The sequence below is a fragment of the Lithobates pipiens genome, unplaced genomic scaffold, assembly GCF_037356315.1.
Source record: "Lithobates pipiens isolate NorthernLeopardFrog02 unplaced genomic scaffold, aLitPip1_a1.2 Scaffold_13, whole genome shotgun sequence".
NCBI lineage: Eukaryota > Metazoa > Chordata > Amphibia > Anura > Ranidae > Lithobates > Lithobates pipiens.
In genome coordinates, this window is record NW_027507718.1 from 525,580,872 (window position 1) to 525,597,930 (window position 17,059).

Genomic DNA, 17,059 nt, shown 5'->3' on the forward strand with positions numbered 1-17,059 from the left:
TTTGACTGCATCCAGAGAATAGCCATTCGCAGCTGGATTAACACTCAGGTTGGACAGTCCCTCTCTCACAAGGCCTAGCAGCCAACAAGGTGCTTACTCAGGAACAAAGTCTTTGTCACAGACGTTGTTGTAGAACACGTAGGGAAACTAAGCTTTAGAACACTTGTAGGATACGTGGATCTTTCAGCCTGCTTGGCGATATCCACAAGACCAGATTCTCTCGGTAACTTCCGCCCCCTTCTAGGTTCTTGTTAAGAAAACCAACCCGTACATGGTGTTCTTCTAAAGAGTCCTCCCCTGAAATGCTCAAAGTACAATGGGTCTCTCCCGAACCGGAGACAGCACCCAACCACCTCAGAATCCTCCTTTAGTTTCCTTGCCCTGGGCTAGCCAGCCCCGAGGCATTACAGTCAGGTGGTTCCGCATCCCAGGCCATAGTCTTCCTGGGGGCTGATCAGGAGGACCAGGACCATGTAATCAGCACATCATACTGGACCGGAACCCCTAACTACGTGACGTCCGCATCTTAAATACCCTCTCCCAGAGGGCACAGCGAGAGGTCCACTCCCACTGACCTGGCTCTGAGAGAGAGTAATTTAAGCACCTGACCAGACCATAGTTTCCTTCTACCACCAGAGACAGTGCTGAATATCTCACAGTTCAGACAGACTGATGCCGAAGTCAAATTTAGACAAATAAACCCAAACCTAACTACAGTTTAGGTAGAGTTTAATTTTGAAAAACGCATAGCGCGTGCTCTTCAGGAGCCCACCGCTAAATTTTATATATATATATATATATATATATATATATATATATATATATATACATACACACATACTCTGCATCCAGTGTAGCCTATATCTACTATATCTACAGTGCATTCCTGGTGTGCTTTTTCTACTACACTTCTGGTGATGTACATAGTACACAATACAGTGCACCCTTAGTGCAGCTGCTACTACTTTTCTGGTGGTCTACACAGTCCACAATACAGTGCACCCATAGTGCACTTGCTATTACACTTCTGGTGGTGTACACAATACAGTGCACCCATAGTGCAGTTGCTGCTACTTTTCTGGTGGTGTACACAGTACATAATACAGTGCACCCATAGTGCAGTTGCTACTACTACTTTTCTGATGCTGTACACAATACAGTACACTCGAAATGCAGTTGCTACTACTTTTCTGGTGGTGTACACAGTACACAATACAGTGCAGCCATAGTGCACTTGCTATTACACTTCTGGTGGTGCACACAATACAGTGCACCCGTAGTGCAGTTGCTACTACTTTTCTGGTGGTGTACACAGTGCACTCGAAATGCAGTTTCTACTACTTTTCTGGTGGTGTACACAATACAGTGCAGCCATGGTGCAGTTGCTACTACTTTTCTGGTGGTGTACACAGTATCTTGTACAGTGTAGTGTGATGTTGCAAAACAAAATTTACATCCTGTCCGGAAGGCCAAAAAGGAGAGGCAGACCCTCACAGGCAACTAAAAGAGGGCAACCAGGCTCTGTGTCTACAGTCTACAATGCTGGCCGTGGACATGGTGCATCCTCTGCATGTGGCCGTGGAGCACGCTTGTCCTATTTTCCTGCTCCTGGCCGTGTTATTGAGCCAAAACATGCAGAAGAGTTGGTGGAGTGGATAACAAAGTCGCCCTCATCCTCCTCATCCTCTGTCACCCAGGCTCAGAGTAGTATGCCTTCCAATGCAGCTGCCAAAGTGGCCTATTCCACCGTCTCCTTGTTCACAGTCACTCCTTCCATAGCCCCACCATCATGCACGGAGGAGTCCCACAAACTATTCGACCACAGTGTCGGGTACATGCTGCTGGAGGATGCACAGCGATTTGATGCCCAGGTTGAGGAAAGGAATAACGTGAGCCTAGAGAGAGGGGGTGCCCAAGAAGCACAAGAAACTGGCAGTCCCCCAGCTGCAGCATACTGATAAGTTTGCTCTAGTGACGAGCAGGGAGGGGATGATGAGCTCACTGACTCTACTTGGGTGCCTGATAGAAGAGAGGAGGAGGAGGCACATTCTCCAATGAGGCAGGATGACCTTCAGAGGGAAGCTTAAGGGCAGCCACTCTATTGCATCACACCGCAGAGCTCTGCAGGTGCAGGGCGCTGCTGACTCCCACTGATTTTGAAAAGTGTGGGCCTTTTTTGACACGCGTGCAGCAGATCGGACCATTTGCTACCTGTGTCTGAAGCAGATCAAGCGTGGCCAAAACAGCAGCCGCTTGGGCACCACATACTTGACCAGACATGAAGACCTCCCATGCAGTCCATTGGCAACAGCACTTGAAAGACCCACAGCAAAGAACAAGGCGGACTTCTCCTTGCTCCTCATCTGGGATCTCCAACCCCACTATACCTCCAGTCCTCTCAAAAACCTGCATTGAGAGGAATAAAGGTATAGCAATAGGTGTACCAAGTACTTGCGGCCAATCTGCTAGCAGTACACCACCATCTGATTTTAGCAGGCAAATTTCCCTACCCCAGTTGCTAAAGAAATTTGGTCCCAGCCATCCACATGCTCAGCGTCTAAATGTTAGCTTGGCCAAATTGCTAGCACTGCAACTGCTGCCTTTTCAGCTGGTAGACTCTGCCCCTTTCATGAATTTGTGCAATATGCTGTATCTCAGTGGAGGATTCCAAAAACACCATTTCTTTTCACAGATGACCATTCCGGCTCTCTACCGTCATAATTAAGGCAATGTTTTGGCCTAGTTGGACAGGGCAGTCAGCAGTAAGGTGCATATTACTGACTCATGGTCCAGTAGTCGTGGACAGGGACATTACCTTTCTTTCACGGCTAGTGGTGATTCTGCCACAACTTTCTCCTCCACCCCTCCTCCTTCTTCTTCCTCTATGGCCTCTTCCTCTGCAAATTTCTCCTCTAAACCAGCAGTGCTCCGTAGGCATTCAAGGGGCTACACAAGCACTCAGGCAAAAAGATGAGTTGGTCTGCTTAGGAGACAGGAGCCACACTGGGGCACAGATTCTGGCAGCTCTGCAGGGGCAGGCTCAGAGGTGGTTGACGCCACACCAGCTTCAGCAAGGAATGGTTGTATGCGACAATGGAACTACCCTCCTCTCTGCCAGGAACACTGGACCCATGTTCCATGTTTGGCTCACGTCCTGAATTTGGTGGTGCAACGGTTCTTGAGCAGGTACTAAGACTTACAGGATCTCCTGAGGCAGGCCAGAAAAGTCTGTGGTCATTTCTGCCAGTCATACAATGCCAGTGCTCGGCTGGTTGACATTCAAAGGGAATGCAACCTGCCCAACTGCCTCATTTGTGACATGCCCACCAGGTGGAACTCAATGTTGACAATGCTGCAGTGGCTTCACATGTAGCAGAGGGCCATTGATGAGTACCTGTATGAGTATGGCACCAGGACAGGGTCAGGGGAGCTTGGCTTTTTTCGCCACGCCAGTGGCTACTGATCAAGAATGCATGCACTGTCCTGTCACCATTTGAGGAGGCCACGAGGATGGTGAGCAGTGACAATGCATACATCAGTAATACTGGCCCTCTTGCCTTTCTGTTGGAGCACACGCTTTGTGGAATAATGGACAGGGAACTTGAGGCAGAACAGCGGGAGGAAGAGGAGGACTTCCTTACCTCTCAAGGCCCCCTTTATCCAGATAGTATTCCTGCGGGGCCCACCAAAAACACAGCAAAAGGAGAAGGAGTAGGATTGTGTCAGCATGGACGGTTAGGATAACACTAAGCAGCAGTCTTCAAGGGATCATTTTCAGTCCCCAGAAACCCAAGGAGTTGTACGTGGCTGCGAGGAGGTAGTTGCGGATCATGTGATCCTTACTGATCCAGAGGACTCAGAATCAAATGCCTCTGCAAACTTAGGCCGCGTACACACAGGCGGACTGTTCGCCCAACTAAGTTCGTCAAACAATCCGACAAACAGTCCGCTCAAAATTTGCATGAACGGACTTGACCACACACGATGAACGAACAGTCCTCTGAAAGCGAGCGCGATGACGTCTACAGCACGTACGACGGGACTAGAAAAACGACGTCCTATACACTGCAATGCAACCTTCGGCCGTGTAAACCCTTTCTGAGCATGCGCGATACTTAGTCCGTCCAACTTGCCTACACACGAGCGGACTGTCTGCTGAAACCAAGTTTGGACGGACAAAACCCAGTTTGAACGGACTGTCTTACGGAAATTCCGTAAGACTTTGTTCGTCAGACTGTCAACTGAAACAGTCCGCTGAAGCCCACACACGAGCGGACTGTCCGCTGAAACACTGTTCAGCGGACTAAGTTGGGCGAACAGTCCGCCCGTGTGTACGCGGCCTTATGCTGCATGGCCTCCCTGATTCTGCAAAGCCTGCAAAAGGACCCTAGAATTTGTGGTATCAAGGAGAGGGATCATTACTGGCTGGCAACCCTTCTTGATCCACGTTAGAAGAGTAAGGTTGCAGAACTCAACCTGCCTTCGAAGAGGGAGTAGAGGATGAAACATCTTCAGGAGGCCTTGCAAAAAGGTTTGTGCAATGCATTTCCAGACCATGGGAGGTTACAATCTCCTGGTGCTGGACAACGTGTTGCTAAAGCTTCGTTCAGTCAGAGAAAGGGTGGTGGAGAAGGTGGCTGGCTGACCGATGCCTTCAGACAACTGAGGCTTCGTTCAGCCAAGGTCTGATCGGTTCAAGCAACCAGCCAGCGTCTGCAGTACATGGTGCAGGAATATATAGGGGTAAGTGCAGACCTGGAGACCTTTCCAACAGAGTATCCACTGGGTTACTGAGTCTTGAGAATGGACCACTGGCCAGAGATTGCTCAATATGCAATTGAGCTACTGGCCTGTCCTGCATCCAGCATTCTTTCTGATTGCACATTCAGTGCTGCTGGAGGGTTTGTAACAGGTCATAGAGTGCACCTGTCCACAGACTCTGTTGATAGGCTCACATTCATAAAAATTTATCATTTTTGGATCAGCAGTTATCAAGCACCTGATGCCGATGTAACTAATTGAATTTTCTATGGATGTGGCATCCCTTGAAGACTGCCTATGCTGAGTCACTATCCTATTATGCTGAGTGACTATCCTATTCCTCCTCAATCTTAAGGATGCTAGCTTCTAAGAATATTTTTGGTTTAGGGCACCACCACTTAAGGCCCAATTTTTCTGCCCCTTTAACAGGGGCATGCAATTATAATTTTTAATGTAATATTTCACAGCAGGGCCTGTTCCTGCGCACAACAAGAGTATCTGTGAGGGGTTACAGTGTTGTGGCACCACCACCACCACCAAAGGCCCAATTTTTCTGCCCCTGTTTAACAGGGGCATGTGATTACAGTTTTTGATCTAATATTTCACAGCAGGGCCCGCGCCCACCAAGAGTAACAGAGTTTACAATGTTGTAGCACCACTGCCAAGGCCCAATTTTTCTGCCCCTGTTAACCACTTTCAGACTGGACCATTTTGCTGTATTAAGACCGGACCACTTATTGCAATTCAACACTGCGTCACTTTAACTGACGATTGCGCGGTCGTGTGACTTGGCTGCCAAACAAAATTGATGCCCTTTTTTCCCAAAAATAGAGCTTTCTTTTGGTGGTATTTGATCACCTCTGCGGTTTTTATTGTTTGTGCTATAAACAAAAAAAGTGCGACAATTTTGAAAAAACGCATTATTTTTTACTTTTTGCTATAATAAATATCCCCCAAAAATACATAAAAAAACATTTTTTTCCTCAGTTTTGGCCGATATGTATTGTTCTACATATTTTTGGTAAAAAAAAACACACAATAAGCGATTATTAATTGGTTTGAGCAAAATTTATAGCGTTTACAAAATAGGGGATAGTTTTATGGCATTTTTATTAATAATTTTTTTTTACTAGTAATGGCGGCGATCAGCGATTCTTATTGTGACTGCGACATTATGGCGGGTACATCGGACATTTTTTAAACACTTTTTTGGGACCATTGTCATTTGTACAGCAATCAGTGCTATACAAATGCACAGATTCCTGTGTAAATGACACTGGCAGTGAAGGGGTTAACCAGGGGGTGGCAGTTTAGACCTTAAGTGTGTCCTAGGGGCATGTTACTAACTGTGGGGGCGTGGCTGTGTGTTAGTGAACAGTGATCTCTGCTCCAATCACACGGAGCAGAGATCAGTGTCACTTGTTGCTAGGCAGAACGGGAAGATGCTGTTTAGTTCTGGACTCACGGGGCTCCCAAAGGGCCTGGTAATGGACTGGGGGGGGGGAACTCAACAATATATTACAGCTGCTTGCAGATTTAAATGACTCTTTTTCCTTTAGAAATGCCATTTTGCTGTTGGACTGTTCTAAACACGGGAAAAATTTTCCACTTTACAGCTATACTATAGACACTCCCAGGCACAAAATTTAAAGGAATATTTAATTTTTATTATTTCACTTTAAGCATTAATAACAACTTAAGGATCGGCTCATGACTATATACGTTGGCAGAATGGCAGGCAAATCAATGTATATTTACGTCACTTGCCGCCAATTTGCCACCGTGCACGCGCCTGCCGCGAGCTCCATGACCGTGCCCACGGGACCCGTGGACTCGATGTCCACGATCGTGTCACGGAGCTGAAGAACGGGGAGATGCCGATGTAAACACAGCATCTCCCTGTTCTGCCTAGTGACATATCGCTGTTCGTTTGCTCCCTCTCATCGGGAGCAGCGATCAGTGATGTGTCAGCCATAGCAACGCCTCCTAACAATCACTCCCTAGGACACATTTAATCCCTTCCTATCCTCCTAGTGGTTAACTCCTTCAGTGCCAGTGTCATTTACACAGTAACCAGTGCATTCTTATAGCACTGATCGCTGTATAAATGTGAATGGTCCCAAAATAGCGCCAAAAGTGTCCGATGTGTCCGTCATAATGTCGCAGTCATGATAAAAATAGATGATCACCGCCATTATTATTAAAAAAAAAAAATGAATATAAAAAATGCCATAAACTATCCTCTATTTTGTAGACACTATAACTTTTGTGCAAACCAATCAATAAATGTTTATTGCGGCGATTTTTTTTTTTTTTACCAAAAATATGTAGAAGAATATGCATCGACATAAACTGAGGAAAGAATGTGTTTTTTTATAGATTTTTGGGGGATATTTATTATAGCAAAAAGTTAAAAAAAATTGCTTTTTTTTTTTCAAAATTGTTGCTCTATTTTTGTTTATACCACAAAATATAAAAACCACAGAGGTGATCAAATACCACCAAAAGAAAGCTCTATTTGTGGGAAAAAAAGGACATCAATTTTGTTTGGGAGCCACGTCGCACGACCATGCAAATGCCAGTTAAATCGACGCAGTGCCGAATCGCAAAAAGTTGCCTGGTCATTTGGCAGCCAAATGGTCCAGGGCTTAAGTGGTTAAAATCACTGCTCCCAAAAAACCGTCAATTTTTAAAACTTTTTTTTTGCATTGATCCATGTCCCCTGGGGCAGGACCCCGGGCCCCCCAAACATTTTTTAGGGCAATAACTTGTATATTAGCCTTTAAAATGAGCACTTTTGATTTTTCATGTTCATGTCCCACAGACTTTAACTGTGTTTGTGTGTTCGAACAAATTTTTTGCCTGTTTGCATGTTCTGCTGTGAACCAAATCGGGGGGGATGTTCGGCTCATCCCTACTTATAATACCAATGCCCATACCTGTTCTATAGGACTCCTTTATTATCTTAAGCTAGCTTTAGATGGGTAGAACTTCAAAAGAAAATTATTGGAAAAAGAAGAAGGTTCTAAGAAAGTTTATTTTTTTCTAATCATTAGTGGATCAAATCGATATTTGTTTTCAACAGCAGTGACAAGAAATTTTAAAGGAGCAGGATGGATTATTATTCTCGAACAAACAAATTTCTAATAGTGTATGTGGTTTTCATTTGATAGTCCATTCATTCCTAAATCTTAAAAGCAAGAAAAATCTTTGGAATGCTAATAAATGTTCTGGGAATGTTCTGAGAATTTTAGTATGAATTTGCCTAAGACTGTTCCTAATATTTTTTTTTTTTTTTATTCTATACATCTATGGCCAGCTTTATAAAGTTCCTACATTTTTCTAATCATTAGTGGGTCATAGAGACAAGCACTACGGAAATAATTTTTTTTATTTCAGATTCTTTCGTTAAGTTAATCATTTTGTTTCAATATGTTAGAATTAATTTTGGAAGACAGCTATATTTATTCAATTTTTTTTCTATTGTAATCAATTCTATTTTTATGTATTCTATTCCTTTTTTCTATTATATTCAATTCTGTTCTTTTCTATTTTATTTTTTTAAATGATATTCCATTGTTTTTCTATTCTATTCTTAGATATGGGTGTACCGAATGGGTTTTTTGGTGCCGAAACCGATTCCGAAAAGGAAAAATACACTAGGCCGAAAACTGAAACCGATACCGAAACAGCATCGATACCGAAAAATATTTTAAAAAATATATTTTTATACAAGAGATGGTCAGAGACTGGGGACATGGTACAGGAGCCAGTCAGAGACTGGGGACATGGTACAGGAGATGGTCAGAGACTGGGGACATGGTACAGGAGATGGTCAGAGACTGTACACATGATACAAGAGATCAATGCAGCCTCACCAGTGCCCCCGTCAGATGCAGCCAGCCAGTGTCCCCATTGTAGCCAGCGTGTCCCCAGTGCAGCCAGCGTGTCCCCAGTGCAGCCAGCGTGTCCCCAGTGCAGCCAGCGTGTCCCCAGTGCAGCCAGCGTGTCCCCAGTGCAGCCAGCCAGAGTGTCCCCTATTGCAGCCAGCCAGAGTGTCCCCCATTGCAGCCAGTGTGTCCCCCATTGCAGCCAGTGTGTCCCCTATTGCAGCCAGCCTGTGAAGTGAAGAGAGAGGAGAGCTGCCTCCACCGCCTGTTTGATTACAGCGCCGGGAACATCACAGCTTTCATTTCAATAGCTGTGTGTTCCCGGCCACATGCCGTCACATTACAGCCCCTCCTCCTTGTCCGGGCACTTTGATAGACAGATCACCCGTCCTGGGACGGGTGATCTGTCTGTCTGTCTGTCAAAGTTCCCCGGACAAGGGGGAGGGGCTGTATGTGATGGCGCACGGCCGGGAGCTTCGGTTTTCTGCACAGCGGCGTCGCAGGAGACCATGTATTGCGTTCACCAAATCTTCCACTCACTGTGTCCCACACTTTAAGGGTTGTTTTCATAAGGGTGTTTATCTTGGGGTTAGATCGGGGCCTCTGTGTATGAGGTTTCTCATTTTTGAGTAGGAGCCTAGTAGTGCAGCCTCAACCGTGGCAGGTTTCTCCGCCAGCCACCACTTAAGTGTCACTAAAACCGTCGCCCAGTAATACTTCAGCATGCACGGGAGTGCCAGACCCCCGAGTGTAACAGGGAGCTGTAGAGTGGTTTTCGCTATCCTGGGGACCCTACCGTTCCAAATAAAGGAGACAATAATACTGTCCAGCTTCCTAAAAAGGCGCTAGGTATGGGAACAGGCGTCTGTCTGAATAAGTAGCTGAACCTAGGAAGGATGGACATCTTGACCAGGTTCACACGGCCTACAAGGGTCAAAGGAAGGGACTTCCAAGCCGCACATCTCTGGACCACCTGGGACACCACTGGGGATAGGTTATGTGCAATAAACCTACGGAGGTCCCTGTGTATCTCCACCCCCAGGTATCTGAACTGGGATACCCGCTTGAGCTGTTCAACCGTGGTGGTCGGGGCAGTGCCCGAGTGGAGTGGGAATAGTACAGACTTACCCCAGTTTATACGTACTCCCGAGTACTGTCCATACCTATCTATAACCTCCAACGCCTGCTGTAGGGAAACACCATCATCCTTAAGGTAAAGCAATGTGTCGTCCGCGTACAATGACACCTTTTCATGAAGGGGGCCTATTTCTATGCCTTTAATTCGGGGAGTGGATCTAATAAGGATGGCCATGGGTTCTATCGCAAGTGCAAATAGTCCAGGCGACAGCGGGCAACCTTGTCTCGTTCCTCTGGTCAGGGGAAAGGGTGGGGAGAGAATATTGCCGTGCGTACCCTGGCTGTCGGGGATCTGTACACAGCCTCAACCCAGGAGATGAAGACGGGACCAAAACCAAACCTGCGGAGGACCTCCCATAGATATTTCCATTCAACAGAATCGAAAGCTTTTTCCGCATCCAGGGAGGCCACTACCGCAGCATCCTCGTCTCCATCCCCCGAGGCCAAGACCGCATACAGTCTCCTAAGATTGATATCTGTACCCTTCCCGGGCATGAAGCCTGACTGGTCCTCATGTATTAGGGTGAGGATCACCTCATTAAGGCGCCGAGCAAGAACCTTGGTCAATATTTTGGCATCAGAGTTGAGGAGGGAGATAGGCCTATAGGATGAGCACAGCTGGGGGTCCTTCCCTGGCTTGGGGATGACCACAATTATGGCTTAAGTAAAGGATGGGGGGAGGCCTCCCACCCTCAGTGTTTTAGAATACGTGTTGAGCAGCCTAGGGGTCACCTCCTCCACGTACTGTTTGTAAAATTCGGGTGGGAAATTGTCCGTACCCAGAGTCTTACCCGCCTGCAGGGACCCCATTGCCAACTATACCTCCTCCAGTGTGATCGATTGGTCTAAAGCCTCCCTTGCAGCTGGGGCAAGAGTCGGGAACTCCACTCCATCAAGGAAGCCCGATAGCTCCCCATCAGAGTACTCCACCCTGGAGGAGTACAGTCCAGAATAGAAGTTGGCAAAGCAGCTATTTATGGCAACGGGGTCCATCAGTATCGTGCCGTCAGTGGCCTTAATGCGAGCTATAGTACAGGTCGGAGCCTGTTCTTTGGCTATCCATGCCAGGAGCCTGCCTGTTTTTTCCCCTTGCTCGAATATTCAGTTGTTTTTTGCGTGCCTTAGCTACTCTCAGCAACATTACCTCCCTATATGCCACCCTCATGTCTTGCCCCGTTATAGGATTGGCTGTAAGAGCATAACGTGCTTCTGGTGAGGGGGCCCTGGCTTCCGCTTCCTCAACCGCCATCCGGTCGTTTTTGCGTTCCCGGGCTATAGAGGAGAGATAACATCCCCTAATAAAGGCCTTAAAAGCCTCCCACTCAGACCCCGGTGAGGAAGTGCCAGCATTCAGAGTCCAGTATTGTTTAATATTAATGGCCATTTCGACCTCTATAGTGGGTTTGGTAATCCAAAATCTGGAAAGGCGCCACAATCAATCAGTCGGGGGAGTCACCGTCTGTAGACCACATAGCATTGGGGAATGATCGGAGATACCCAGAGGAAGGATCTGTATCTCCCGAATCCTGGGTAGCAGGCTGACATCGGCAAGGCAAAGGTCTATACGAGATAGTGTGTTGTGCGAGTGGGAGTGGCAAGTGTAGGACTGCTCCGTAGGGCATCTTCATCTCCATACATCCTCCAAACCAAACAGCCCCGCCCATCTAGAGAGTCCCGAGTCTGTACTTGAGTCAGGTGTCAGTCTGTCCAGGGAGGGATTTGGGGCCATATTAAAATCACCTGCCAGGAGGACATTATCCGTAGGGTATTTGGCCAAGATAGGAATAATAGTATGAAGAAGGGACATGTCGGCTGGCGGGGGCAGATATAGACCCACCACCACCATTTCAACCGTTTCTACACATGCATGTAAAATGACATACCTTCCCCCAGGGTCCAGCTTAACATCTAGAAGTTCAAAACTAAGTGCCTTGTGGATCAAAACACTGACCCCACGGGAGTATCCCAAGTAAGTGGCATGAAAGTGTCGCCCCACCCATGGATGTCTAAGGCACAGGGTTTTGCCTCCCACCAGGTGAGTTTTCTGCAAAATACAGATATGAAGGTTGTATTTTTTAAGAAAATCAAACACAAGGGAACGTTTAATTTTATCATTCAGGCCCCGGACATTCCAGGAAATTATCTTCAATGGGGCCATGATAAGGAAGGGCAAAAATAAGTGACACGTAGTACAACGTATGCTGGACCGCGAGAGAACGGCATCCACATCAAGTAAGTGGCAACGCACGGTCGCCATACACACCCATCATAAAGCACAAAGGCCATACACATACATGCCTAATGCCTTTTCTAATGCTGCATACACACGGTCGGCAAAAGACTGATGAGAGCTTTTCGTCGGAAAATGCGACTGTGTGTATGCTCCATCGGAATTTTGCTGGCTGAATTTCCGCCAGCAAAAGATTGAGAGCAGGTTCTCAATTTTTCAGACGGAAAAAGTTTCTATCGGAAATTTTGATCGTGTGTATGCAATTCCAATGCACAAAAACTTGCGCATGCTCAGATTCAACTACGAGATGGAAGCTATTGGCTACTGGGTATTGAACTTCCTTTTTCTAGTCCCGTTGTACGTGTTGTATGTCACCGCGTTCTTGATGGTCGGAAATTGGTGTGACCGTCCGTAGGCAAGACTGCTTGAGCGAAATGCTGTCAGAAATCTGTTGGGAAAACCATCAGAGCTTTTTCTGACCAAAATTCCGATCGTGCGTACGCGGCATAAGAAGTTTTGTACGAAATGCTATGGCCAGCTTTAAAAGTGAACCTGTAAACTAAACAGTTTGCAAAGGAGGGTGGGAGGGAGAGAGAGAAAAAGGGATGTGAGAGAGAGGGAGCGAGAGAGAAAACACACTGAGACACCGTACAAAAAACAAAACAAAAAGGGAAACTTTGGCAAAAAAAAAAAAAAGCAAGAGCAAGAGGGAAAAAAGAAACACACTAGAACGCATTGAAAAGGCATATGCTTTCAGAAATGCATCTGGATCAAAAAAAAAAAAAGTGTGGTGTGAACCAGCCCTAAATCTATGACACAAAACACAAGTACCTCAAAACTGTAAAATCTAACTAAGGGAACAGCTTGTAGTAAGCATGCTTTGCAATGCATAATACCAAGTTTCTCTGAACTGGATTTCTGAGACAAGTCAACAACAGGAGTCTGAAGAGGAGTCAGAGGAGGATGGTGCCGGGGGCGGATGAGGAGGAGCAAGAAGAGCATGCTTTAAACCTTTCTGGTATCCCTGTTGTTGTCCGTGGATGGGGAGAGGAGAACGAGGAGGACGACATTATCCTGGATGATGAGCAGGAGCCAAGGCCACCACACCTCTTCCAGTTTAGTGCAAAATGGGGGCCTTCATGCTCCAGTGTTTTAACAGGGACCCCCGTATAAAAAGCATAAGGGTCAAGGACCAGTACTGGGTGGCAATGTACTTAGACCCCCGGTACAAACACAAAATGGCGGAAATGTTACCACCATCACAGAGGGCTGTCAGAATGGAGCACTTACAGGCCTTGCTTAGAGAAATGCTGCATTCCGTTCAGCGCAGCAGGGGGGATTGTGATCGATAAGCGCACTCGCCTAGCTCACGACAGTGTTGACTACCTCACATTTATAAAAATGAATGAGGCATGGATCTCGGAGGAATTCAACACATGTGACCAGTAGACCATGTATATGCATAACTCTATAAAAGATTTATATAATCTAGCGCATGGAGCTTTTTTCTACCTTTGGCTCACTTGTACAAAAAAAGCACACCGTACTATATGCCCCTACCCTCCTGTTTGAAGAGGTTGAGCGGTGTCATATTTTTGGGTCCCGCAGCGAGTTGCTGGTGTCAGTGCTGGTGTCAGTGCTCTCTATCACGGTGCTGGTGTGGTGTCAGTGCTCTCTATTTCGGTGCTGGTGTCAGTGCTCTCTATCACGGTGCTGGTGTGGTGTCAGTGATCTCTATCTCGGTGCTGGTGTCAGTGCTCTCTATCACGGTGCTGGTGTGGTGTCAGTGCTCTCTATCTCGGTGCTGGTGTCAGTGCTCTCTATCACAGTGCTGGTGTCAGTGCTCTCTATCACAGTGCTGGTGTCAGTGCTCGCTATCACAGTGCTGGTGTGGTGTCAGTGCTCTCTATCTCGGTGCTTGTGTCAGTGCTCTCTATCTCGGTGCTGGTGTGGTGTCAGTGATCTCTATCTCGGTGCTGGTGTCAGTGCTCAGTCTCTATTGTGGTGCTGGTGTCAGTGTTCTATCTCAGTGCTGGTGTCAGTGAGGGAGATAGCAACGGAGAAGCCAATCAGCAGGCAGTGCCAGCACCATGGCTGAGGATCAGCACTGGACTGGCACCTCTGGACCACCGCAGTGGAGCCCTGCATAGGTGAGGGTAAGGGCCGGGCAGAGGGAGGGGTCAGGGGCTCAAGCACAGGTTGGCACACTGGGACACTGGCACAGGACTGCTCTGCCCTGACTGTGCCACTGATCATCTTCTGCACCTCCTTCAAAGCCTGGCCTGGCCTTGCCTCTCCTCCGTGGCCTTCATGCGCTTCTGAATTGACAAAATTTCACAGATAAAAAAAGAATGCTTGTCGTTGTCGATCCCAGATTCACTTAATGCTTTTGTTATGTCAGTGTCCATGTGGTGGGACTATGTGCGCACAGCTAGTAAGTATTTTGTGGCTGAAAATATGACCTGGAGGTTTTTAAAGTTCGCCTGCCATTAAAGTGAATAGGGTCCGCCGCGAACCTTGCGGTTTCGCAAACATTTGCGGGTCGTATTTGCAAAACATCCCATCGGAAGTTCTTCCATCACTAACACTGAGAACTGATATCACTGGCTGCCCTGAATTGATTCGACAAGTAAAAACTAGTTTAGGTTTTGGAGAGATGCTAGCTGAAAATTACAAGTCTTAAAAAATGGTTAAAGCGGGAGTCTGCCGGGAGTGCGCATTTTTTTTTTTTTTTAAAAGCCAGCAGCTACAAATACTGCAGCTGCTGACTTTTAAAATAGTGACACTTACCTGTCCAGCGCGCCCGCGATGTCTGCACCCGAAGCCGATCTCTCAAAAGTCTCTCGGGTGCTGCCGTCGCCATCTTGGGTATGGGAATCAGGAAGTGGAGCCTTTCGGCTTCATTTCCCGGTTCCCTACTGCGCATGCGCGAGTCGCGCTGCGCAATGAGGATGGACCCGCTGCCTCTGGGATCTGTGTGTTTCCCAGCAGGCAGCGGGGGACTAATATACGCCCCTTTCTGCAGAGAGCTATCCAGGAAGTGGGTGCAGATACCTGTACTGTACAGGTATCTGCACCCCCCTCCCCCCTGAAAGGTGCCAATTGTGGCGCCGGAGGGGGGGAGGATTCCAATGAGCGGAAAGGCCCACTTTAGGGTGGACCTCCGCTTTAAAGACAAGATGTCCATCCTCCTAGGACAATAACTAAAGAATTTGAAATTCTGGTCATGGAAGAGGTTACGCCCTATAAGCTGGCAAATAGATTTTAAATTTTTTTGCTAGTGCCCAATCCTCTTGTAGGTGACAGTATAACTCACAGTTTCAAGATCCCTGTACCCTTAATAAACATGAGAAATAAGTCTAACTATTTATAAATGAACAATATTATTTGGGAAAATAAGCCTTTGTTTTTCAGTGGTCCCTTGTGATTGCGGCACTGTAACCACACGTTTCCCTGAAAATAAAGATTAATTCCCTCTAGATATATATTTTTATTTCACCCTTTTCCATTTGTATTTGGAAGTCAGGAGATATTTCTGTTAATATCTGTGCTTAGTCCCTGAAGGAATACTCTAGAACAATGGTTCTCAACCTTCTAGTGCCATGACCCTTTGATAAAATTTCCCAAGTTGCAGGGACCCCTAATAGTAAAATTATTTTCGTAGTGCAGGGTTGTCACCACCCAAGGCAAGCAAGTAATTTGAGCCCCTAACCCACGGACATTTAGCGCTCCCTGAGTCCCTTCCACTCGTACAGTATTAAAACCCCTTACGGTACATTTTAGGATGTACCACTCTTTTTCTTTGTTCTCTTTTCTTTCCCTTTTATCTCTCAGTATCCTAATTTCTTGTTTTTTCCCCCATCCCTCTCTCTAGCCATTTTTCTTGTTCTTCTTCTTATTCTTTCTCTCCTTCTTTCTTTGTTCCTCCTCCTCTTCTCCTCTCCCTTCCATGTATTCTCTATTTTTATTCCTTCTCTCACCATTTGGTGGGGAGTGGGGGGAATGGGATGAGTGGCAATGCTGGGGGGAGTTCTGATCAGCTAACTTAGGTTCTCCTAATCTTGGCCACCTGCTGATCTGAGAACTGTAGTGGGGACTTTTAATGGCAACTCTAATCACAGGTAGTGTTACTCACTGTGACTCCATCTTCACTGTGTCCCCAGCTCTGTGGTGTCTCGCAGCAGTGACACCTATGCCGAAATCAGGAGATAGGGGCTCCTCCAGCCCCTCCCACTTCACATTCCTCACCAGTCAGCTGACCTCTAGTCTCTGCCCCCCACCCATGCTGTGAACTGAATGGGCGGCTGCGAAAAGGCTGAGTGGGTGGCCGCGGGCGCCAAGGACAGCCCTGCTTAGCGGCTATGAAAAGGCTGGGAGAGCGATGCAGGCTTCAGGAAGAGCCCCGGATTTGGTGGCTCCTGGCAAATCATCATTCGACCCCCAGGTTTAGAACCACTGCTTTAGAAAGTATAATTAAGCTGAACATTCCTGTTAGTATTCTTTTATTTCTTAGAACCAACTGTGAAGTGTGGTGGTGGGGGCATCATGGTTTGGGGCTGCTTTGCTGCATCAGGGCCTGGATGGATTGCTATCATTGAAGGAAAAATGAATTCCCAAGTTTATAAAGACATTTTGCAGGAGAACTTAAGGCCATCTGTCCACCAGCTGAAGCTCAACAGAAGATGGGTGTTGCAACAGGAAAACGACCCAAAGCATAAAAAAAAATCAACAACAGAATGGCTTAAACTGAAGAAAATATGCCTTCTGGAGTGGAGCGGTCAGAGTCCTGACCTCAACCCAATAGAGATGCTGTGGCATGACCTGAAGAAAGCGACCTCCAGTCATCCCAAGAATATTGCTGTTCTGTAAAGAGGAATGGTCAATAATTACTCCTGGGGGGGCATGGCCTAGCGATGGCTGAATGAAGAAGTATTTGTAAGGAGCTCCTGGCTTCCCCCTGCTCGCCACGGCCAAAAGACAGCTAATAATCTCCGTAAATGCAGCATGAGCAACCCCAGTGGTTATAGAACCAGATCGGCGA